The 25790-nt window shown below is 36.6% G+C and overlaps 1 protein-coding gene across 1 annotated transcript in view; it reads left to right on the top strand.

Moving 5' to 3' along the window:
• Window positions 1–25790, top strand: part of LOC145998994 (uncharacterized) — a 157901-nt gene that overhangs the window by 44851 nt on the left and 87260 nt on the right. The window lies entirely within an intron of this gene.

Here is a 25790-nt window from a genome sequence, read left to right as displayed (position 1 = left end):
GTGAAAGTAATTGTTTTATTAATTCTAATCTTCTTTGTCTTTCTCTCCTCTGGCTCTACAGCCCTTGAGCCATGTCTCCTTTGCTGTCAGCCACTAACCCTCTCTATCTCTTTTTCTCTCCAATTCGTAATCTCTATCTGTAGATCTACCATGACGTCACCAACCCACCCTAGCCTTCGTCTACCTCTGTCTCTTCTGGTAGACCCTGCTGGATTCTTTTTTTGGAATCCGATCTTCAGTCATTCATTCCATATATTCAATTCACCGTGATCTTTATGGTTTTACTTATCTAACAATGTTCTCATCGCCATATTATATCATATTCTCCAATTGTGTCGTTACTGACTAGTCCATATATCTTTGGTAATACTATTTTAGGAGCGAATTGACAATATAGAGAAATTCTCCAATTTTTTTTTCGGTATACTAACTAATTATGGTCTCCTAATCACGAATCTGTTGTAAAAAACCGGGGGTCACGTCTGGAAATTTGAAAAGAAGCCGATTGAATTTTTTTTATATATATATATAGAGGTGTATATGCGTAATTTTAAGAACAAAATGTTGAATTTTGTTAATTTTCGGTATACTAACTAATTATGGTCTCCTAATCACGAATCTGTTGTAAAAAACTGGGGGTCACGTCTGGAAATTTGAAAAAAAGCCGATTGATTTTTTTTATATAGGTGTATACGCGTAGTTTTACGAACGAAATGTTATTAACTATGCTTGCCTAACCTAACCTTCCGTTAATGGTTTGTGGGCCAATGATCACTTTCAATAAGCAATTTCTAGTTTTGTAGCACGTAACCGACGAACAATGTTTCATCACTACGGATCACGCCATATGGAGAATTATCGCGGTAAATAACAACGTTATTTTACAACTTCTACACGTAAATGTACAATTTTAACACACGACCCCCAAATCGTAACTCCAGATACGTCACCAAGAGTGCATAAGAAGTGAGTATAAGAAGTAGGAAGTGAATTACAGACTTTCTCTATATTGTCAATTCTTACCCTATGTAATGGACTTTTAATGCCCTCGTTTATTCTCCTTTATACAGATTCGGAAATCAATTGCTTCAGGTCTAGTGCTTAAGTATGATACGGTTGATGCTTTGAGTATGGTTTTAAATCCATTCCTTTCAGTGAGTGTAAATGATTTTGGTCGGGAGTAGCTACATGATCGTCAAGGGGTCTTTCTTTTGCAGTCTTTACCTTACTGCTTTCTGCTGGAACCTCAAAAGAGATGCGCGTGGCAGCAGACTCGGTCTTTGTCTTATCGTGATTTCATCATGCTATGTATGCAATTACGTCTGTAACACATACTGTGAAGTTGTAGCGATTACTTTCACATAAATGTTTTAAGATTTTGTCCCTTAGCATTCTTCTAATAATAAACGTAAATGCTCTCGTAGTTAGGTTAGGTTCTGTTAGCATTAAAATAATATCACTAAATGCTTTCTAAAGAAAGGGTTCTAAATTACCTGTACATTCATTCCCACTAATCATAAACTTGCATTTCTCTTGTCTCAATCTGTTCTTAAGATCTGTAACATCCTCTTAGCAGACGAATTACGTGGCAAATTTGAAGCTTATTCTTACTGCTGACACGTGCGTGGCAGCAGACTCGGCCTACTTTTATGATAGTTTAAAGTTATTTCTAGGTATACCAGTTTTCACATTGCACAAAGTTTGAGTAAAGTTTAAACAAATCATTTGGTTTCTGTAAGAAATGAAGAAACTATCGTTAATTTGAACTTCGACACACACTAAATATGGACAATTGCGTTGAAGACAATTCCATTTACACTTTTCAGTTTCACAATGATATGGTCGATGACTTTCCACATATCGTTGTTAAATATTGACAATATTCACGCACAACATTTTTTACATACGTTGTCACTTAACAGAAACATTGTAGATAACTCTTTCCTTGTGTTTCTCTAGCGACATAATTGTTGCTGGCTCTACACTTTCTTCGACAAATTCTAAAAAATTGACCTGGTTTACTGCAACAATTCTTATTTATTGTATATATTTAATACATATTAAATAGATATAATAGAAATAAAACGCAAATGCAGGATTGCAAGTAAAACAAGAACAGAATTCCGACAACTTCAAATTTTTCAGAAGTTTCTATGTAATGTGAAAGAAGTTGGTTTAACGGCGGTAAACCAGTTAACATGGGAGAATACGGTATGTCGCCGTAACTACATTATTGAACTCTGAGAAAGTCTGGACCGTATATATTGCATTTTTCGCAGAGATTTCAGCGTTAGTGTTTTAATTTCGATGGTGTTATGATAAAAGAGTCAAATTCTAATTACTTTACGGTTACGAAAACACCGAAACCTACCCGCTTAATCCTTCGATACGTGTTCACACACTAAATTTTACTTTCGCACCTGCCATTGTGTCAATTTTAATTTGCACAAACGTAATGGGACAGTATTAATTACAAAGCGAAGAAATTAATTGTTTTATGAAAAGAAATTTGAAAACTGTACTTTTACATTGTTAAAAATAAAGAGCAGATAATAGAAGCGATGAAGGATCATTGTGATTATTCAAGCAATGCCAGATGCGTATGGTTATGTAAGGTTCATGCACGCATAATTATAGTAATACAAGTTGCTTGAGAAAATTAAGGAAAAGAAATTTCTTGTAGTAATGATGTATAGTGCGTCAACGAATAAGCATTGTTCATTCATAAACTTTGTGTGGCTGCTTTATGATCTGAAAACGAAACGATTTTGCAATTTTGTGTCGATTTTCTTGATGACCCACTACCATTGTTTATATTCAGGGTAAGTCAAAATAATGTTCCTGATTTCAATATTTTTTTAAATATATATTTCATGCAGTAAAAGTAAATACAATTTCTATTTATGAAAAGGAAAATTAAAGAAGTTTAATATACCCCAAAGTAACATATAAGAAATTTCATATTTGTTCTGAAAGTTTTTCTTGTTTTGTTTTGGGACAGTAACCTGAGCGGAGTGGCCTGGTTCATCTGGTGCCCTCACTGATCGTATCGATATGAGACGAGACTTCTCGTCTCGAGTTACAAGTGCCTCTGTCGCTCTCGGTCTCCGTCTCGATTTACAGACAACCATCTCGTTCTCGTTTCGAAATATATAGTTATGAACAACATCTGCAGCATGTCACCGCACGAACAACTTTTCTTAATAACGTGTTTCTATGTATTTTGACATCTTGTTCCTCGCTACGAACCACCGAGAAACGGAATTATATCCTGAATATATGCAGCTACGAAGCGCAGGTATATATCGGTTTGGTATGTCCGTTTGCTATGGACGAAGAAGTCGGATAGTAAAGTTAATTTGCTCCGAGTCGATTTTTCGGCTTTCATTCCGAAGTCTCGAATGAAATCGACAGTCTCGGACACCAAACTTCGACCTAGTCTCAATTTTACCGAGGTCTGTCCTCGTGTCGACAAATATCTAGAGGTCTCGTCTCGAATTTCGAGAAGTCTAGACTCGAGTAGCCTCTGTATGTTATGAGATAGAACTTCGTGGCTCAGACTAAACTAAAGTTTTAATTTGAAGCTCACAGTAATTATTACTATCGTTAACTTTGCAATATAGCTCTCTGTTTGTTCTACTTGTGGCCCATGTTAGAGAGCATAATTTTTACTGGAGATATCGGTTATTTAAAAAACAGGAAAATTTCTAAGATGGGTTAAAATCGAGTAGAATATTGTGACGTCATGTTAACGTCATCATAACAAATAAATGTGAAAGGTACAATAGAGAGTAAGAGAATAGAAATAAAGAGAAAGTGAGGGAGAGAAAGAGAAATAAATAAACGAGATAGACACGGAGAGATAGGGAGTCAAGACATAAAGAAGCGAGGCAGTAAATAGAAAGAGAGAAAGGAATCATATAGAATTAGACATAGAGGGAGAGAATAAATAAATAAATGGGACAAGAACTGGAAAAAAATATGGGAAAGAAATGATCAAGAAGATTGATTCGCTTTATTTTACTTCGCTTCTATGCCACTTTTGGCTAATCGCGAAGATGGAAATGACTTGTAATAAGATTAAATGGATGAACGGCCAATTGCAAGCACAAGTGGACAGCACACAACACAAGCTGCTACTGACTCAAAGTCCAGACGTCAGAGCGTCGTTAGTCTGCAAAATGCTGACTACGAGAACAGAAGCTTACAATTGATCAAAATGAGGAAGTAAGCACCAACAAAGAGATGCTAATGCTGAGAAAAGAGAAAAGAATGCTAGATAGAGGATATAGGGAAAAAAACAGAACAGCGATACGAATAAAAAGGTACGCAGTTTTCCCTTACTCCATCTGCAGCAAGTGACCCTCCCTGAGGCACCTGGGCAGAAAAATTAACCAATAAACAATAAGACGAACAAATGAATGACAATAACATAATTTTCTATTAGGATTTCGTTGATTAGTACTGCTGTATTAGTGACGTTAGTTATGAAAGGGGTGACAACATATGTTAACTAAGTATATGCCACCGAGTTTACAGCAATATCCATCACCATACACAACCGCTTGTTAAGACCTCGTAGTTTCCTCATTCGGCAAATCTGGGTACATCTTTTCCGCTTTATGCACCGGAGCTAATCAGAATGGAGCTTGCAGTTCCGGGTGACGTGTTCGGACTGAGCTAATCGGCTCTAATAAAGAAACGCTCCAAATATGGAATGGACAAAAAGAACAACAATACCTCAATGTGGGTGCTGTGATAGAATGCTGTTAAATATTCAACGTCTGCTTTTTATTATGACTTGTGTTCGTCCAACCAGTCAAACGATGTTTCAGGAACTATTACAGCTAGAAATATGAAACTAAACGCACGACCATGAAAATAGGCGGCTGGGCAGCATTGTGCTGGTTCCACATATGGGAAACAGTGTTGCCAACCACTTTTCGGCAATGTCCCTACAGAGGTAGTCAAAATGTCCCTACAACTGACCAAATGTAACTACGCTAAGTAAAGTGACTAAAAAACACCACCTCATGAGCATGCAAGACAGAAGATAAAATATACACATTTTCTTACCAAATCTTTCTGCTCGATGCTTCCACAATTTATGAATAACGGTGAGTCGTTTACTGTTGATTATGTTATTTGAAGTCATACATGCTGCTGCTGTGAAGAGATAGATGTTGGTTGGTGATGCTGTATATCCTGCAGTCTTCTTCACGTACCTCAAGGGAAGAATTTATCACTAGCAAAGAGTTTATCACTAGCAAAGAATTTAAGAATTCTGGTCCCATTTTATTCATCTTTTTTTGTTTTTGTATCACTTAACATTGAAAATATTATTTCCGTTTCTGCGTTAGAATCTGGTAATGTTAGCACTATTTTCGCGAGAGTGGAAATGTTTTCAAAAAATAACTTGCCTTCAAAGTTCTTGGTAACCGATAACATGTTCCAAAATTCTGATGGGGATTTGCACCTTTGCACAATAAAATGTTATTTTCCAACATTGAAAAAAGTCCCTACGTTTTCCCTCATTTGGCAAAATCTGTCCCTACGCGGGCAAAATATAGTGCAAAGTCCCTATGCGTAGAGACATTTCCCTACGGTTGGCATCACTGATGGGAAAAGCAAAGCGAGAACTGGACAAAAGTCGCTGGTTCCCGCCCACTGTGTGACAACGTCAACCGTGCTACGTTGCCTAGTTCGAGTGTCAGACCAACCTCTCTCCGGGGCACTTTTGTGTCACCCCTGACCTTTCGAGCAAATACTATCAGTTCGTATCACATACAGGTAGATTACAAACACCAACTCTACAACGAGATATTTCATTCTCGAAAAACTCCGAACACACGAGGTTGTGCTCCGACTTGGCAACAACGCGAACTTCTGTCTCGAGCCTAATTTCATGGCCGCGCGTTTAGTACTAGTACAGAAGTGGAAATATCAGCTTATAAAATGTATTGTAGGTACAATTACACGAAGTAGAAAGATGCAACTTTGTGAAGCGAACAGGAATTTTACTTTTCCCTTCAACAGGGAAATATCACTTCTTTGTCTCCCTGTCACTGTTGAATTGATTGAAATTAAAATTTGGCGTGTGTCAACAATTAGGCTATTTGCACCTAAGTCCCTAACTAGAATCACACATAAGGTATATATATATATATATATATATATATATATATATATATATATATATATATATATATATATATATACACACACCTCTGAGAGCCAACTCGTTACGCACGTTAAAAATTGAGATTGTAAAGGGCACTCGGCACATGTAAGTGCAACACACAACCCTACAGAGGCTGTATGTCCAGACGCCAGAACCCCGTTGGCCTGCACAAATGCAGTTTATTACCGAAGTGTACTACGTGGAACAAAGGTTGACATTTGTCTGTCTTAGGTCACTCTTACAGCACTACTTTTGAATTAAACTTCTTCCCCAAACTGGTTGTTGAAGTTCCCAAAAGCATTTCGAAGATATGGAGAAGGGGAAGTACAAACTTCATCACTAAATAGCATGACTATATCAGAATAACATATGTTACTACCATGTCCTTAAGTCCTTTGATTAATCGAGACGATTTGGATAAAAATGGATTATGGAGCACACTGAATGAATCGTTACCGAATGAATGGGGCGTTACCCCCACACCCCCTATACGCCTTCATGGCGTGGTGCTAAGCACAGGGGAGCACTTTACCTTTTGCACTTTACCGAATGAATCGAACACTCCTTACCCAGGATTCGAACCTAGGACCTCTGATTTAAATCTTTGCAGATTATCCCTGTATCCACGTCATTGTGAAATATAATGTTATGTTTGTGTGTCATTTTTGAGACGCACACAATTTGGATTTTCACAAGTATGAAACCGTGAAAAGGCTAGGTAGGAATTCATCACGTAACTCCACCAGTTTTGTGCTACCGTCGCCGATTAGACGTAAAATTGATGCCAACGCCTGTTGTTGGATTGATCTGCAATGTAACCAAATGGTCACACACACACACACATAGCTGTGTCACAGTCTTAAAGCGAGATGGAGATTTTCAGATGGGCTCGGCTTCAGTGATCACTTTACTAATATTCTTTCTTTCTATCTCTCTCTCTCTTTTATCATCTTTTCGTCTCTTTTTAATCCCTCTCTCCCTTTCTTCCTCAGTTTCTCTCCTTTCTCCTATTTCCTTTTCTTGCTTTCCTTTCTCTCTTTCTATCACTTCTCTATGTTTAGGTCTCACCTTTTTCTTTCTTTTACTGTCTACCCCTCTCTCTTCCTCCGTGTGTGCGTCTCACAATCTTTCTCAATAACTCTTCTTCTTTCCCTTTATATTTTATTTCCGTCTCACATTCTCTTTTCCTTGAACCCTCTCCCTCTCTGTGTCTGTCTCTACCTCCCTCTCTCTCTTTGTCTCTGACTCTTTATCTCTCTCTCTGTCTCTATCTCTCTGTCTATGTCTCTCTTTCTCTCTATCTTCTCTCTTTCTCTCTCTCTCTCTCTATCTTCTCTCTTTCTCTCTCTCTGTCTCTGTCTCTGTCTCTCTGTCTCTCTCTCTCTCTCTCTGTCTATGTCTCTCTCTCTCTCTCTCTCTCTCTCTCTGTCTGTCTCTGTCTCTATCTCTCTGTCTCTCTCTCTCTGTCTCTGTCTCTGTCTCTCTCTCTCTGTCTATGTCTCTCTCTCTCTCTCTGTCTATGTCTCTCTCTCTCTCTCTCTGTCTCTGTCTCTCTCTGTCTATGTCTCTCTCTCTCTCTCTCTGTCTCTGTCTCTCTCTTTCTCTCTCTGTCTCTCTCTGTCTCTGTCTCTCTCTCTCTGTCTGTCTCTCTCTCTCTCTCTCTCTCTCTCTCTCTCTCTCTCTCTCTCTCTCTCTCTCTGCATATAAAGCACACGCAAACTCAGCGAGCAAGTGCAGGAGTTTGAAAATAATGGATCATCTTAACCTTGATCCCGAACCACTGAGCCACGGAGACCATCTCGTTCTCTCTTCCTCTGTCTCTCTATGTGCATGTCGCATTCTCGTTTTCCTTCAATCTCTGTCTGTGTGTGGGTCTCTCCTACCCTTACCCAGCGACTCCCCTGACAGATAGTGACATTAAACGGACAACCAACCTGATCGTCACTCATCAAATCATGAAATAATATTAAGGTCACGTGATATAACTTCAGATTAAAGCAACCTCGTAGGTGAGCAGGGGAAGTGCGGGTTCACAGGAAGTAAATCTACCGTTACCTACTTAGCCCGACTTAGTTGCTAAGCGCTCCGTAACGCCCGGCGACCGCCTACAAACGCGCAATTAGCAACTTGAAAATCATCTCCTGAGCGGATGTCGTCAGTCCCTGTGCTAATTGCTCTCCCTGTGGAGAAATGCAGATTCTATAGACTTGTGATTATACTGAAGCAGAAACAATGTTATAAATACTATAATAAGAGTTGGGGTTGTGTCAATATGGCGGATATCAACTTTATGTCGTGACTTTCTTCTGTAATCATTGAAGGTTTGTCGTTACTATTCGATGTCCTCTACGCAGGGTGATCACTATTATCTTAACTGATGATTTATTTTATTAGACGTCTCGGGATGGGGTGCTACTCTAATTTTAAATGCCAAAGGGACCAACCTTTAAGAATTCATGATGAGTGTAGAAAAATACAGGTAGGAAAATACAGGGCACCCAGTCGTCATGTCGCCTGAATTTTCAAATTCAGTTCTATTTTTCTTAAATTCGAGTTCGCTTAAGGAAATTTCCACTGATTTTTTTTTTAAGATAACTAGTTTAGTACGTGTTTTTAAAACTTTTTGTGTGTTTTCTGCATCATGTGTATCATTAAATCAGAATAATAAACACGCCATTGTAAATTCCTGCACTGTTGTTAGCCGAATTTTAAAATCTGTCGCGATATGCTACCTCGGCCATACAATTTTGAAAAACTGGATGTACATTTGTGCTGTAATATTACCATGTCCTTATTTATTGAGGAATAATAGGAGGAATTCAACATTCAGTAATCTGAGAATAGTAAAATTTAAATTCCTATAATGTTAATAATAACTATTGATTATTGATATTATTTGCCAATAATAAATTGATTAATATAATTACATTATTGCCTTAAACAGTTTCGAATCAATATTTCTAAATATCTGCATTCATCGACTTGCGCTGACTAGGTCTACATTAACAATATAATTCTTCATAATGTTATTTAGAATTTTGTTTTCAAGTATTTCAAATTATATATCAAAATACAATGTCGCACAGCGTGGCCGTGCGGTCTAAAGCGTAAGCTTTGGGTTCCGACTGTGGGATGCGCGCATGTTCAAGTCCCCTAGGAGAAGCATTACAACTTTTCTCCTGAGATTTCGGCCTGTGTATGAGACCGGTGGCCACCCACCATTGTGAGGAAATTGGGGATCTACGAATGAGTAGCCTAACCCGGTCATGGAAAACATAACAAACGACTGGGGGTTCGTCGTGCTGATCACATGTCACCCCGTAACTGGTTGGGTGACGGATTATTATTATCAAGATATATCCCTACTTTTTTTTTTAATTTATGCGAGTCATTGCCATTTTACAGTTTAGTTTTGATACAATGAAAACAGTTTTTCTGAAGATATGAATAATGAAAAATATATTCTACATGAAGAATACAAAACCATTCAATATGTCCGTGGACCATCTCTAACTATTTAGAAAACGATTTCAAATATTATTGGTTTCATCAAATGTTGATGCGATTATTAATTAATGCTAAATGTTTTTTTTTTAAACCAATGGGATGGGTTTAGATCCGTTCTCCCTTCATGAATATTACTACAATCATTTTCTTATTCCCTATTTAACCAGTTTAATTCTGGTTTTCCAATGGCATGCACATAACGTCAATATCATGTTTACAATTATGTAATGGTATGTACGATACCTTAAGAAAATGAGTTATAATAACAAAGTTTATGCTAATAATGGTTGAATTATTAGTTTCTATAAGAGCGTTTATGGAAGTTAAGCGTTATAACATACAACGGAAGTGAAACCATAGAAAAAAGAATGTCTAGAGCATTATAACGCCGAAATATTTTCGATATAGTAATATTAAGAATAAAGTGTGTAAAGTTAGTGCTCTCCATTTCTTGCTGACTGCACTATGTTGTAACGAAAATTGTCTTCAACTGTAAACCAACTCAAATAATAAGAATATCTCGAAAAATTCACTAACACTCATGCAAAGTAAGTAAAAACAATTCAATTTTTTTCTGAAAGTGACTGGGAAGCAAGTCAAAAGTCCATTACACATTTCAAGTTTTTCTAAATGCATAGTGGCGTGAGAAATTCCCCGATGTTTCACTACTTAGATCAAAAGGGGAGGGGGGTGAAATTACCCACTCAGATCCCGATTTTGGGAAATAATTTTCCGATCACTCTGTTAAAAATGCTGTGTCGAAAATTATTTGGAAATGCCGGTCTTTGATTATACGCAGAAATATGAAAACAATTACTTCAAGAAGATTTCGAAATTTTTCATATACATATATTAGGAATTGACAGTACTGAAATAATAATAATATTAATAGACCCATGCACAAACAGTTTGTTAATATTATGATCCTACCAGAACCCATCCCGATTGTTTTTTTCTGAGCAAACTTCTGCTGCTGTAGAAATTGTGATTTGTTTGTGAATGTCCCTTCATTAGTTCATACATATCGCATTACCATTCATCTCCATTGTCGCGATTAGCCAAAAGTGGCAGAAAAGAGACGTAAAATAATCTTATTCAATCAATCAAGACCCTTCAGTAAATTTAATGAAGTTTCTAAAACTGCCTCTGATATACAGTCCTTTAGCGCAACAAAACATTGGCGTTATCTGCCTAGTAGTTAACAAAGTATGAGACTCAACAATGAACAATGGCTTTTCGCTCATTCCGTGTCCTCAGCAACCACAAATTAATTAACCTCTCAGGCGAACCCTTTATCTGCAGCGGAACAAGTCACTGGAACCACTCAGCTGTCGCCTCTGTCTCTTCGAGTCAAAGGCAAGGACGGATCTTTAGTGTTCTGCACTGATTTTTCTCCCATGGCACGTCTATCTGGTGCCGTGATCTTATCGATAGATCTTAAGTCACTTTCCAACGTCGATCTTTTTTTTCTGCAAAGAAATGGTGAAAATTCCGCCTCTCCGATTCGTATCTTCTATTGGTAGAGTGAAATATCCAGAAACTTGTCCTAATCCCAGCAATATACCAAATGCAAATACATCAAAATGGCAAGAGTAAATGTTATAGACAGAGGAGATAGCAATGAGTAACAACGACGTGTCTACGATGGGAGAAAAATGCCACAACTGAATGTACCCAAGAGTGGGAATGTCTTCGATAAGTACAACAGAAGTTGAAACTTTCTTGGCTAGAAACGACAAAATATGAATTTTGAGAGATAATTTTGGACAAATATAACATAAGATATACATCGCAAATATTGTTATTTTCTAGTCTACTTTATTAACATATTAGCCTGAAGGAACCACAATTTAAAACAATTTCGAACAAAAACCCTGATCGAATCATGGTATCCTTAATTATAAAACAACAGGGCACAAAACTATTCGAGAGAGGATAGGATAATTATGACAGATGAAATTGCACAGGACACACACGCACACACATGCAGAACAAGTTGTTCCTCCCCGATGGCGTATTAGTAACGTCGCCACCTTGTAATCAAGGGGTCCCAGGTTCGATAACCGGTTGAGGTACATAGTGTTTCAGATCCCACTTTAAATTGTAGGTCCAGTCCCGATTAGCCCATAAAGTGGATTTAAAAAGAAAGAAAAACTCAACACAAAAGAAGTTAGCACAAATAAAAGAAAGTTGAAAATATCTAGGATAAATAAGTTGGAAGATGAAAACATTTACGATAAATATGATAGAAGGGAAATACAATATGAGGCAGATAAAACAAAAAGTGATTTGTTCAGGGCATATACAACCAGAGGTGAACACTTCTAAGATGAATGAAGGATAAAATATGTAGGAGATACAGAAGATGAATTCTGTAGGACAAGTGAAAACAAATACGACAAAAGCTGGTAAAAATAATACTTAGTATAGTGGAAGGGTAAACAGCATAGTTAACATCAGAATATAAATGAACAAGATTGTTACAAAAGGATTAAGAGGGGGGAACCCCCGGAAGTAAGTCCATCTCCACCCGCATACTTTTGAGGGTATGTGCTTATGTCCAGGTACCTTTTAAATAAACGAGGACATCGGTTCCATTGAATTTATACGGTTCCCTCACGTTTCTATCTCCTTTCTTTTCATTTATTAATTATAATATACATAATATATTACAAATATAAAATAAAGTGAAGATAATACAATGGTGGTGTTGGCCTGAAGTATAAAATTCATTCTGGGTAACCAGAATTGTAATATGTATAATACGATGTTGGTTAGTTTTATGTAATTTTGTTTATTATAAATAAAGCGAAAAGTGGGTATTTGTTTATTAGTTATTTATTTTTATTGTAAATTGTTTTGTCATCGTCGTGATCAATAATTTCAAATCTATATTATTCTAATTTGTTTTATCATATTTTATTCTGTTATTTAGTTTACTGATGTAACATTTCTGGAAGAAAGAGGAAAACTAAAGCAGAACGACTCATTAATTGATCGTTGATTGTGTGCTGTAAGGTGCGCTGACGCTCCATCCTATTCTGAAAGACCAGAACGGGGACCCCTTCCTGCCGAAAGCAGCTCAGTTTAAAATTATTTAATATTTTGTCGTCGTATGATTTCATTAAGGGGTTGAGGATTTGTACAGACAAAATGATGGTGTGTTAGTTTATGGTTTAAGGGTAGGCTTTAATAAGGATAAGGTCTTTCGCTTTTACCCCATTGTGCCTGTTTTGTCGTATTGTTTTAGAGCGGATGGAAGCTTATAAATATGGTTTCTAACCACTCTTTTCTTTATCTGAGACCCGCTGCTGTCACATATGGAGTTGCATGTCTTGAGGCACGCGCCAGATGAAAATTTCTCGTCAGCATTCGCGGGAAATTGTTACAGTTCGATAATCGAATATTGTGCCAGTTATTGAAATATAACGTGTAGTTTCTATGAAATGCTCGGAAAGAACGGGATTTCCTACAGCGAAGAAGAGCTTTTCCATTTTCTCGCTGCGTGAGGAAAGCTTCATATTAATTACGGGAAAGCAATTAAATGCGACGCGATAATGGCTCGAGGCAATGAACTTAACACGGTGATAACTTTATTAATTTCCCGAACATTTCGGTTGAGGGTGAGGAGAGAATAGGTGGGAAATGTAGTTGAAAGCGTGACTGGAATAGGAGTTTCCCACGTACCTTCGAACGAATGGGAAGGAACGTAAGTCACGATCAGAAGCACGAATCTTTTCGGCGCCTTCTCCCCAGAAAAATTCAGAAAATTTGTAGTTCTTGCTCTTCTTGGTTCTAATGCTTTGTTTAGTTACTCGAACTAAATTGCGAAATCGAAGGTGGTTTAGGGAAGAAAGTGGCTATGAGACGTACTAAACCATATTTAAACGAGAGCGACGAATTTGATTCTGAAAGTTTATATTCAAAATATCAGTAAGGAATTTATTTCGGAGGGGGGGGGGGCTCATCCCTAATCAGCACAGGCGTCGACAGAAATATTTTGTAGAGGTGAGCAGGCTACTGATATTAGAAATAATAATAACAATAATTATTATTACCACGGTTATAGGCCTGTCATTTGACAATAATAATAATTAAGTTATTAAAAATAAGAAATAATCCAAATTTATTATTGTTGTTGTTGTTATTATTATATAAGTGGAGAGACTTTGTTACTCGATGTTACTCAATCCACCGTATGAGTGAATGTCCGACAAAACTGTTGTCCATTACTTTTCTTGCATTTTGTACAGTTAGTGTACTGAAATACATAGTTATTGTATTTTGTTATTAACTTTTACACATTCCGTTCAAGAAAAAGTCTTTAAAAGGTACGGCCAAAAATTACTCATAAAGTTTATAATGTGTGACCTCTTTCAAAGAAAACTATAAATTTTGGGAGCTGTGGACCCATTTAGCTATTCTTTGGATTAAATGGTAGAATATGAAAATACAACCTGGTTCCTCTATTGTACACTAAATTTTTTCGATGTAATGTTTAATCCTGCTAAGGAAGTAAAATTAATTACCACTATACACTATTTAAATTAGATATTTGTAGGATTTCGGGGAGGGGACTTCAGCCCCCTTAGCCCTCCCCCTGGCTACGTGCCTGTCAGCAAGGATAACAATAAGTAAAGATGAAGATGAACAACAACAAAGAATGTTTTTAGCTTTTTTGCGAGGAGCTGGACTCTTCTACTGTCTGTGAGGAAGCTTTTAGTTTATTATTACTTTTTAGACTGTTGTGTTCACCTTGTGCAGGTCCCTTTACAACCTTACACACTTAACTTTTCTCAAGAGGCTTTTTACACACCTTGTTTTAAATATTTAAGTAAGAATTTTAGATAAGGGATATTTCCCAGTATACATTTCTCAAGAGGCTTTTTACATCCCTTGTTTTAAATATTTAAGTAAGAATTTTAGATAAGGGGATATTTCCCAGCATACATTTCTCAAGAGGCTTTTTTCACCCCTTGCTTTAAATATTTAAGTAAGAATTTTAGATAAGGGGATATTTCACACTATACATTTCTCAAGAGGCTTTTTACAGCCCTTGTTTTAAATATTTAAGTACGAATTTTAGATAAGGAGATATTTCCCAGCATACATTTCTCAAGAGGCTTTTTACATCCCTTGTTTTAAATATTTAAGTAAGAATTTTAGATAAGGGGATATTTCCCAGCATACATTTCTCAAGAGGCTTTTTACATCCCTTGTTATAAATATTTTAGTAAGAATTTTAGATAAGGGGATATTTAACAGTATACATTTCTCAAGAGGCTTTTTACATCCCTTGTTTTAAATATTTAAGTACGAATTTTAGATAAGGAGATATTTCCCAGCATACATTTCTCAAGAGGCTTTTTACATCCCTTGTTTTAAATATTTAAGTAAGAACTTTAGATAAGGGGATATTTCCCAGCATACATTTCTCAAGAGGCTTTTTTCACCCCTTGTTTTAAATATTTAAGTAAAAATTTTAGATAAGGGGATATTTAACACTATACATTTCTCAAGAGGCTTTTTACATCCCTTGTTTTAAATATTTAAGTACGAATTTTAGATAAGGAGATATTTCCCAGCATACATTTCTCAAGAGGCTTTTTACATCCCTTGTTTTAAATATTTAAGTAAGAATTTTAGATAAGGGGATATTTCCCAGCATACCTTTCTCAAGAGGCTTTTTACATCCCTTGTTATAAATATTTAAGTAAGAATTTTAGATAAGGGATATTTCCCAGCATACATTTCTCAAGAGGCTTTTTACATCCCTTGTTTTAAATATTTAAGTAAGAATTTTAGATAAGGGGATATTTCCCAGCATACATTTCTCAAGAGGCTTTTTACATCCCTTGTTTTAAATATTTAAGTAAGAATTTTAGATAAGGGGATATTTCCCAGCATACATTTCTCAAGAGGCTTTTTACACACCTTGTTTTAAATATTTAAGTAAGAATTTTAGATAAGGGATATTTCCCAGTATACATTTCTCAAGAGGCTTTTTACATCCCTTGTTTTAAATATTTAAGTAAGAATTTTAGATAAGGAGATATTTCCCAGCATACATTTCTCAAGAGGCTTTTTACATCCCTTGTTTTAAATATTTAAGTAAGAATTTTAGATAAGGGGATATTTCCCAGCATACATTTCTCAAGAGGCTTTTTACATCCCTTGTTTTAAATATTTAAGTAAGAATTTTAGATAAGGGGATATGTCCCAGTATACATTTTTCAAGAGGCTTTTTACAGCCCTTGTTTTAAATATTTAAGTACGAATTTTAGATAAGGGGATATTTCCCAGCATACATTTCTCAAGAGGATTTTTACATCCCTTGTTTTAAATATTTAAGTAAGAATTTTAGATAAGGGGATATTTCCCAGCATACATTTCTCAAGAGGCTTTTTACATCCCTTGTTATAAATATTTAAGTAAGAATTTTAGATAAGGGGATATTTAACAGTATACATTTCTCAAGAGGCTTTTTACATCCCTTGTTTTAAATATTTAAGTACGAATTTTAGATAAAGAGATATTTCCCAGCATACATTTCTCAAGAGGCTTTTTACATCCCTTGTTTTAAATATTTAAGTAAGAATTTTAGATAAGGGGATATTTCCCAGCATACATTTCTCAAGAGGCTTTTTTCACCCTTTGTTTTAAATATTTAAGTAAGAATTTTAGATAAGGGGATATTTAACACTATACATTTCTCAAGAGGCTTTTTACAGCCCTTGTTTTAAATATTTAAGTACGAATTTTAGATAAGGAGATATTTCCCAGCATACATTTCTCAAGAGGCTTTTTACATCCCTTGTTTTAAATATTTAAGTAAGAATTTTAGATAAGGGGATATTTCCCAGCATACATTTCTCAAGAGGCTTTTTACATCCCTTGTTATAAATATTTAAGTAAGAATTTTAGATAAGGGGATATTTCCCAGCATACATTTCTCAAGAGGCTTTTTACATCCCTTGTTTTAAATATTTAAGTAAGAATTTTAGATAAGGGGATATGTCCCAGTATACATTTCTCAAGAGGCTTTTTACACCCCTTGTTTTAAATATTTAAGTTAGAATTTTAGATAAGGTGATATTTCCCATCATACATTTCTCAAGAGGTTTTTTACACCCCTTGTTTTAAATATTTAGAATTTTAGATAAGGGGATATTTCCCAGTATACATTTCTCAAGAGGCTTTTTACATCCCTTGTTTTAAATATTTAAGTAAGAATTTTAGATAAGGGGATATTTCCCAGCATACATTTCTCAAGAGGCTTTTTACACACCTTGTTTTAAATATTTAAGTAAGAATTTTAGATAAGGGATATTTCCCAGTATACATTTCTCAAGAGGCTTTTTACATCCCTTGTTTTAAATATTTAAGTACGAATTTTAGATAAGGAGATATTTCCCAGCATACATTTCTCAAGAGGCTTTTTACATCCCTTGTTTTAAATATTTAAATAAGAATTTTAGATAAGGGGATATTTCCCAGCATACATTTCTCAAGAGGCTTTTTACATCCCTTGTTTTAAATATTTAAGTAAGAATTTTAGATAAGGGGATATGTCCCAGTATACATTTTTCAAGAGGCTTTTTACAGCCCTTGTTTTAAATATTTAAGTACGAATTTTAGATAAGGGGATATTTCCCAGCATACATTTCTCAAGAGGCTTTTTACATCCCTTGTTTTAAATATTTAAGTAAGAATTTTAGATAAGGGGATATTTCCCAGCATACATTTCTCAAGAGGCTTTTTACATCCCTTGTTATAAATATTTAAGTAAGAATTTTAGATAAGGGGATATTTAACAGTATACATTTCTCAAGAGGCTTTTTACATCCCTTGTTTTAAATATTTAAGTACGAATTTTAGATAAAGAGATATTTCCCAGCATACATTTCTCAAGAGGCTTTTTACATCCCTTGTTTTAAATATTTAAGTAAGAATTTTAGATAAGGAGATATTTCCCAGCATACATTTCTCAAGAGGCTTTTTTCACCCCTTGTTTTAAATATTTAAGTAAGAATTTTAGATAAGGGGATATTTAACACTATACATTTCTCAAGAGGCTTTTTACAGCCCTTGTTTTAAATATTTAAGTACGAATTTTAGATAAGGAGATATTTCCCAGCATACATTTCTCAAGAGGCTTTTTACATCCCTTGTTTTAAATATTTAAGTAAGAATTTTAGATAAGGGGATATTTCCCAGCATACATTTCTCAAGAGGCTTTTTACATCCCTTGTTATAAATATTTAAGTAAGAATTTTAGATAAGGGGATATTTCCCAGCATACATTTCTCAAGAGGCTTTTTACATCCCTTGTTTTAAATATTTAAGTAAGAATTTTAGATAAGGGGATATGTCCCAGTATACATTTCTCAAGAGGCTTTTTACACCCCTTGTTTTAAATATTTAAGTTAGAATTTTAGATAAGGTGATATTTCCCATCATACATTTCTCAAGAGGTTTTTTACACCCCTTGTTTTAAATATTTAGAATTTTAGATAAGGGGATATTTCCCAGTATACATTGAAGGGTGCAAAAGACCATATGTGCGACGCACCCAAAAATTTTAATTCAATCAATCAATCAGAACACTAGCAAGGAAAAGAGAACTACAAGGGAAGAAAAAGGAAGGAAAAGAAGATTAAAAAACTCACAGCAAGATGAACAGCATCGATAAGAAGAACACAAGAACAATAGCTGTAAGATAATAATAAATAGCACCAAAATAAAAGCAACACGACGAATAACAAGGAACAACACGAGATTAAGGACACCATGATTCATTTAAATTTTTAAATTCATGTAAGGAAGGGATGAGCAATATCATCATCAGGAGACGCCAGAGCTTCGTTAGTCTAGTCTAGCAGTCTAGGGTGTACTAAGTGGAAGAGAGGTTGACATTTTGGTGCTTTCAAAAAAGGACACCTCAATTTACTAAATGTGATTTTAATTTGTAATATTTAATAAAATACTGTATTATGACTTTTGACGGCACTTCCTTCATTTAAATTTTGATTACTGCAATAAAAATATAGAATGGTGACAAGTTTGTTCACTTTTTCCAGTCCAATTTTTGCTCATACAAGCTAATTGGGATTAGACATAATCTTTAAAATGGCATCAGATCCACTGTGCAAGATAACTCCACGAGGGATCGAACCTGGGACCCATTTTTTAAAAGGCGAAATCGTTATCACTACCCAATCGGGAAGGAACAGAATGGTTGCACTAAAAGAAACTTATATTTATATCTTTCTTATTTTGCGCATTGACGACTTCAGAAATAATAATAATAGGAAGACATTGGGGGAAGGCATATTTTCTGGGAGGCAATTATATATAGTATACACCTAAATACCAGGTGGTTATAATTAAAGTGACGGTGTTCAGAGTGGTACAGCACGGGCTGTAATGAGAGTAGCAGTCTGAAACTTCGTAGATATGCTAATGAAGCAATGCGCTCGCGAATTATGCCAAAAAAAAATAGTTCCAATTCTCGCCACCAGGGTAAAAAACGGCGCTGTAAGCAGTCAAAACGTGGAATTTTCCATAACTCTGACGTTAAAGTCGGTGAAATTGCCTAACCATTGTGTGAGCTACCTGGTTGTTGTTGGTGACGCTTGTTGCTTTTTCCTTTAGTAATGTTCATGTAATTCGAATAGTGAAATTGTAGCGATATTTTATCACAAAGAGTATTGTTTTCTGCGATTTATAGTGTTTTTCCTGTAACTATACCAAGTTTTGACTGCTTACAGCGCCATTTTTTACCCTGGTGGCGAGAATTGGAACTATTTTTTTTTTTCATAATTCGCGAGCGCATTGCTTCATTAGCATATCTACGAAGTTTCAGACTGCTACTCTCATTACAGCCCGTGCTGTACCACTCTGAACACCGTCACTTTAATTATAACCACCTGATACCATGTGCATATTTTGACTAAAAGTGCATTTCTTTATTATTAAGTCGAGCTGGTCAATCAAGGGGGTTTCGCCCCTCGGGCGTAGTCATTGGTTTTTCGTTGCGAAAAAGTAACATGATAAGAAAAATGCATAAAATAAAACATTAAGTTAAATAGGATAAATCACAGAATTTAGGAATGAAGGGTATCACGTCAGAGAAAGTACGTGATTGGCGTAAGGGAGTGACTTCACTCTAAAATTGAACGTATACTTTGTGCAGCGCAACAGTAATTATTAAATCGACCGTTAGGTTTCTACCTCCTTTTCGATCCACTCATTAACTCCCGCGGAGACTCACTCATGCCGATCTCCTTTCCTTCATTGGTCAACATTCCGAAAATTCATTAGGAAATAGTCTGGGCATGTTAGAATGAGAGAGAGTACTTCAACACCATTTCCTTCAGCGAACGATGCAAAAGTAAGATAAGGTTCACAGCGTAAAAATGCTAGCTCAAGAAATGCTTATAGAATATAAATATTTTTACTAACAGCTTCAAGACTATGCTTTAATATAAGCTATATGAACATATATCTATATAAATTATTAATAAAGTTACTATCAAAAATAAATATTAAAATAATTAGAATGAGCTAAGTAGAGTCGAGGAGCTCTCATTTGTGGCGGAGCGCTAGAAAGTGAGAGGCTCTAGGTTCGATTCTAGGCTAGCCCTTGATATGCCATTGCGTTCATTTCGTCCATTTTATTCAATTGACAGAGGTAAGGGAGAGATAGTGCAAAGCCATATTTATTTTTAAGACAGACTTGCAAAATTAATCAAATTAAATAACATGATAGTAAGTTACAGATATTATCGCGTTTGTTCGACTACAAAGAGTTGCAGAAGAAATTTCCAGTGTAAACGCAGATTTTTGACCTGGCGCTATCTCGTCTCTGCCCCATCAAGTTATCACTCATCACCATTGATACCAATAAAAGAGAAAAGTAGAAAAGAGGCGTAAAGCGACGAAAATAGAAATAGATGTTAGGTGATGGGTTAAAACAAGTAGATGCATTATCTCCATTGCTCTTTAATTTTGCCTTAGAATATGCTGTTAGGAAGGTAAAAGAAACTAAAGAAGGACTAAAATTAAATGGTGTGACTCAATTGTTAGCATATGCAGATGGTGTAGACTTATTAGGGGATGATACAAATACAATTAAGAATAATGCTAAAATATTTTTCAAAACTGCTAAAGAGATAAGTTTGAAAGTTAACAATGAGAAAACTAAATATATGCTTACAGGCCGAAACCAAGTGTTAGGTAAAATCTAAATCTAATTATTGATAACAACTCGTTTGAACCAGTTTCTAAATTCAAATACTTAGGAGTAATATTAACAAATTAAAATTATATTAAAGAGGAAATAAAAAGCAGGCTTAATTCAGGAAATGCATGTTACTTCTCTCTTCATAAACTTTTGTCTTCTCGTTTAATATCTAAGAAACTAAAAGTTAAAATATACAAAACAGTAATTTTGCCTGTAGTATTATATGAGTGTGAAACTTGGTACCTTATATTAAAAGAGGAACATAAATTGAGTGTGTTTCAAAATAAGATCCTTAGGAAAATCTTTGAACCTAAAAGGGATGAGGAGACAGGTGAGTGGAGAAGGTTACATAATTTAGAACTACATAATTTTTATTCATGTCCAGATATTATTAGAATAATTAAATCAAGAAGACTTAAGTGGGCAGGCCACGTGGCACGAATGGGAGAGGAAAGAGGAGTTTACAGGATTCTTGTTGGAAACCTGATGGTAAGAGACCTGTAGGAAGGCCAAGACGAAGATGGAGGGACAACGTTGAGATAGACCTAACGGAAATCGGTAGGGATGGAAAAGAGTATATAGATCTTGCTCAAGATAGGGACAGATGGAAGGCCTGTGTTACTGCAGCCATGAACCTTCGGGTTTAAGAAGGCTAGAGAGTTAGTTAGTTAGGTGAGTCGACACTACTAGATTATTATTATTTGTATCAATATATATGACATTACAAAATCCGTTAAAACTGATATCAGTATTACAGTAAGAGTAAAATTTAATTTATAATTTCAATATATACAACCTTGGTGACAATGAAATTCGACCAGAAAGGAATACGTGATTAAATGCACAGAGGCATAGGCGGTGGAATGGGTGACCCGCAGAAGTAACGCATGTGTGTAAGAGGAGGCGTGTGAGCAGGCAAGAATCGTGATCCCAGCATGTTGCACCCAAGGTCACGTAAAGAACGAAAACGGGGAACTATACGTGTGTCATTAAACTTCGACCAGGCACCAGACCCATACGGAAAAAATTCCAGATAGTGGCACATTCGACGGAAGCATGACGTCACGGACATGATAAGGGAGTCCGCCGTATATAAGCGCGTGCTGTGCACCGAGGAACCGCAGTGCATCATCACCATGGCCAGGGGCAAACCTATTGACAGCACCGTGAGGAGAAGAGTGGTGGAGTTGCAACGGGATGGACTCAGTGAACGGGAAATAGGGCGCCAACTGAACTTACCCAAGTCAACCGTCCACTGCATCATCAAACACCACCAAAGTACGGGTACTACAGAGCCAGGTAAGGCCCCGGTCGAAAACGCCTGCTGAGCGTGCGTGACCTACGGATATTTAGGCGCTATATCCAGACCAACAATCATGTTTCTGTGGCCGAATTACGACTGTGGACTCGAGAACGCTTTCACATTAAAGTGTCAACCAGAACCATTCGCCGTTACCTACAGCGATGCGGTTACCGAGTGTTCAAGGCGAAACGTAAACCCTTCCTTTCCATGTTGAACAAAGGCAATCAACTACGGTGGGCACGAATGTACCGGGGATGGAAATTTCGGCAGTGGAACAGGGTTTTGTGGACGGACGAATCCATTTTCAATGTTGTGTACGGGAAAATACGACAAATGACTGTCGGAAGGAGGAATAGAATGAAGCAAAATGTTATGCACGTCGGGTACAGAAACCTGCGTCAGTGATGGTATGGGGATGCATGACGGCATCTGGGGTTGGCCCACTACACGTCTGCGAGGGCATTGTGAATGCACACGCCTATACACGCATACTGGAGCGGCATCTTCCCACAGTGCGAAGGCACCTGTTCCACAAGCGGAGTCTCATCTTTCAACACGACAATGCCAGGCCTCATACAGCGCGGCTGACAAGAGAATGGTTGACTCGCCATCACGTGCGAACTCTGCCATGGCCACCATCGAGTCCCGACCTCTCGCCCATTGAGAATGTGTGGCGCGTTCTTAAGCGACGTGTGCAACAGAGGGGACCCACGACAGTGGCTGCTCTTATCGCCTGCCTGCAGGAGGAATGGCACCGCATCGATGTGGAATACCTTGAACGACTCGTCCGCAGCATGCCCCGACGCATTGCCACAGTTATTCGCCGACGGGGCGGCGTCACACCATGGTAAACAGGATCCCCTCTAACAGTGGTCGAACTTCAATGTCACGTGTAGATGGACGAAAATGTTTTATTTTGTGTGGACACCATACATTGCTGCGTTGCAGCGGAAATTTATGTTTTCCTTTGTTCCATGTAGCCTGCTGAATAAAATATGTTCAGCATATGCATGTGTTCTCCTTCTTTCACAACGCACTCCTATATTTGTGACTGGTCGAACTTCATTGTCACTAAGGTTGTAATACAAATTCAATTCGGTATACCTCATAAAATTACTGTGATACGTATGAAAACAATGTATTCATAAAATTGATAAACTACATGATTTTGTCCTCTTAGAGAATCTACAGCCGATTTACCCTCACTTTACTTTGTTATCAAAGATACAACTATTTGACATATGGGTGACCATGCCAGTAAGAAATTCAAGATGTTTCTGCCAATAAGAAACAAAGTTGATTTTAAAAATTTGGGCCGAGACAATGATTTCTACTTGGATGAAAATTACAGGTAAATATCGCCTGTGCATTGCACAGTGCCATAGTAGGAGGAGATTGCGATTCACACATTGCCGATTACGACCTAGTGGAGGTTATGTGGTTAGCACCAAGTTCTTGTCGCATTCACTTCCTGCAACATGCCGATGAGAGGCTGTGTGAACCTCAGAGCCTACAGGTAAAGTCCTTCTTGACATCGAACCCAGAATCATTATTTGTACATTAATGTGGATATAAATTTTTCACCTTGTTGTTATTCTCGACTATTACCCTCTTAAGGATGTTCATAGACTGTAGAGCACAGCAACGAACGGAAATTGTGCACCATACTTAAAACATTACACGGTCAATGAACACACGAAATTGTTCTTGTTCCGGTTGCTTCTGCCGCCTTCCGCCACTGGCTCTTCCTGTATGCATGGAAGTACCATCAGCGAAGGCCACGCACGCCCATTGGCCTTGACAAGCAGTTTCCGCATGTTTATCACGATTGACCTTCATTCTGGAGCACGCTACGTCTATACTTGTTACCCGATATGGCCCACATTGGACAGATCGGTCCCTATTGTAATAGACATCTTCTGACACCGTGAGTCACATTCCGAAGATCCTGAAGCCGTCAGATACACCGAAGTAGCAGCAAATAGCACTAGACGAGTTGTTCCTCACGTTTCATTAATTCTGTTTTCCGCAATGTGAAACAAAATCCACCAATATGCAGAAGGCAACTTCTACTCTAGTACCAGGACAATTCCTTAAAAAAAAAGATGTAGAAGAAAATTAATAGAAATAGCAATCGACAATTGGTTAGTATTGCTTTTTATTTATCTGAATGTTACTAATCTATTCTAGAATGCTATTCTAATTGGACATTATCCATTGTCTATTGCTACCTTTACTTATAGTGACAGTACGTTTCGAGATAGAATCTCTTCTCTCGTCTTCAGGCAACAAGTTCCCTTTTGTCAGTCCAACCTACAGATAAGAAAAGTTACTAGTGGAATTTTAGTTCTTTATGGATATATCTACGCTCAATATATCTATGGACGAGTTTGATTAATAATTAACCAATAAGAGCCAACTACTGCTCACTTGTTTCTGCTTGCATGACCTTGATTGTTACAATGGGACTGAGAATAACAGGGCAGAGAAAAGTAACAACAATGGCATGCTTCGGCCTGTAAGCGCCGTCTCCTCCCTTAACGATCTGTTGATCCACGCAATTTTCTAATTAACGTTTGCTTTTATTTCCATAAAAAAACAACAGTTTCTCTCAGAGTTACTTTGTACTTGAAGTACCGTCATGATAACAAGGGTACTTTCTAGTACTTGATCATCTGTGTGGAACGTAAAGTGGGTGTGAGAGTAGCACGCGTTTTCCCTCCTACTTGCATTCGGATGACGTCAATTATCTGTGCTACCATCTTGAACGCAGAATGTGGTGTGACATTTCTAAAGTAAAGTCATTCCACTTCGTTAACCACGCTACAAAAAAAAGTTCGGTAAATTTACGGTGATGATACCGTAAAAATCTACTCATAAGTTCACTGTAAGTTCATGGTGCTGTATTTTCACAGCAAATAAGAGGAACTTGAAAACACTGAATCCGACTTCTGAATAAATACAAATACCGTACAGGACAGCAAATATTTAAAAAAAAATGTACTGTAGAACTGTTATTATGCGTTTATTTTAATCGCAAGGGGTGCAGATTGGTACATATCAACACATAAAGGTTGAAATTCAAGTAACGACAGGTGTACAGTACTACCACTGAAGAGCACCACATGCTAACCAAAGGCATTACTTCTTCTGTGTTTAAGGTGTCGTTGGTTGTTTCTGGTGTTCTTTAAACAAGTAAGGTGATATCACTGTCGTCCTATAATTTCTGGATTTAACCGTAAAATTACGGTGTATTTTGTACAGTGTAACGGTCAACCTGGCTCCCTTTTGTAGGCTTACCATATTTTTTTTGGTCCAACCCAGGACATATTCGCGATCAACTCGTTACTGCTGAATTTCAGTTTTTTCTTACAGAAATAAATTGAAATGACTTAAAAGCCTTAACATTTTATTGGAACATTAAACTATAAATTGTACAAAAAAATATTAGCATTATTTTCTAAAATCAATCAATTAATTTTCAAATGTTTAATTGAATAATACATTTTCTGATGTTTAGGAAGCCTCTCTGTTCTAGGTAGCATTATCTGTTA

Source organism: Lepisma saccharinum, chromosome 14, assembly GCF_977018435.1.
Source record: "Lepisma saccharinum chromosome 14, izLepSacc3.1, whole genome shotgun sequence".
In the NCBI taxonomy this organism is placed as follows: Eukaryota; Metazoa; Arthropoda; class Insecta; order Zygentoma; family Lepismatidae; genus Lepisma; species Lepisma saccharinum.
The sequence above is the reverse complement of the archived record's forward strand: the minus strand, read 5'-3'. Positions and strand labels throughout refer to the sequence as shown.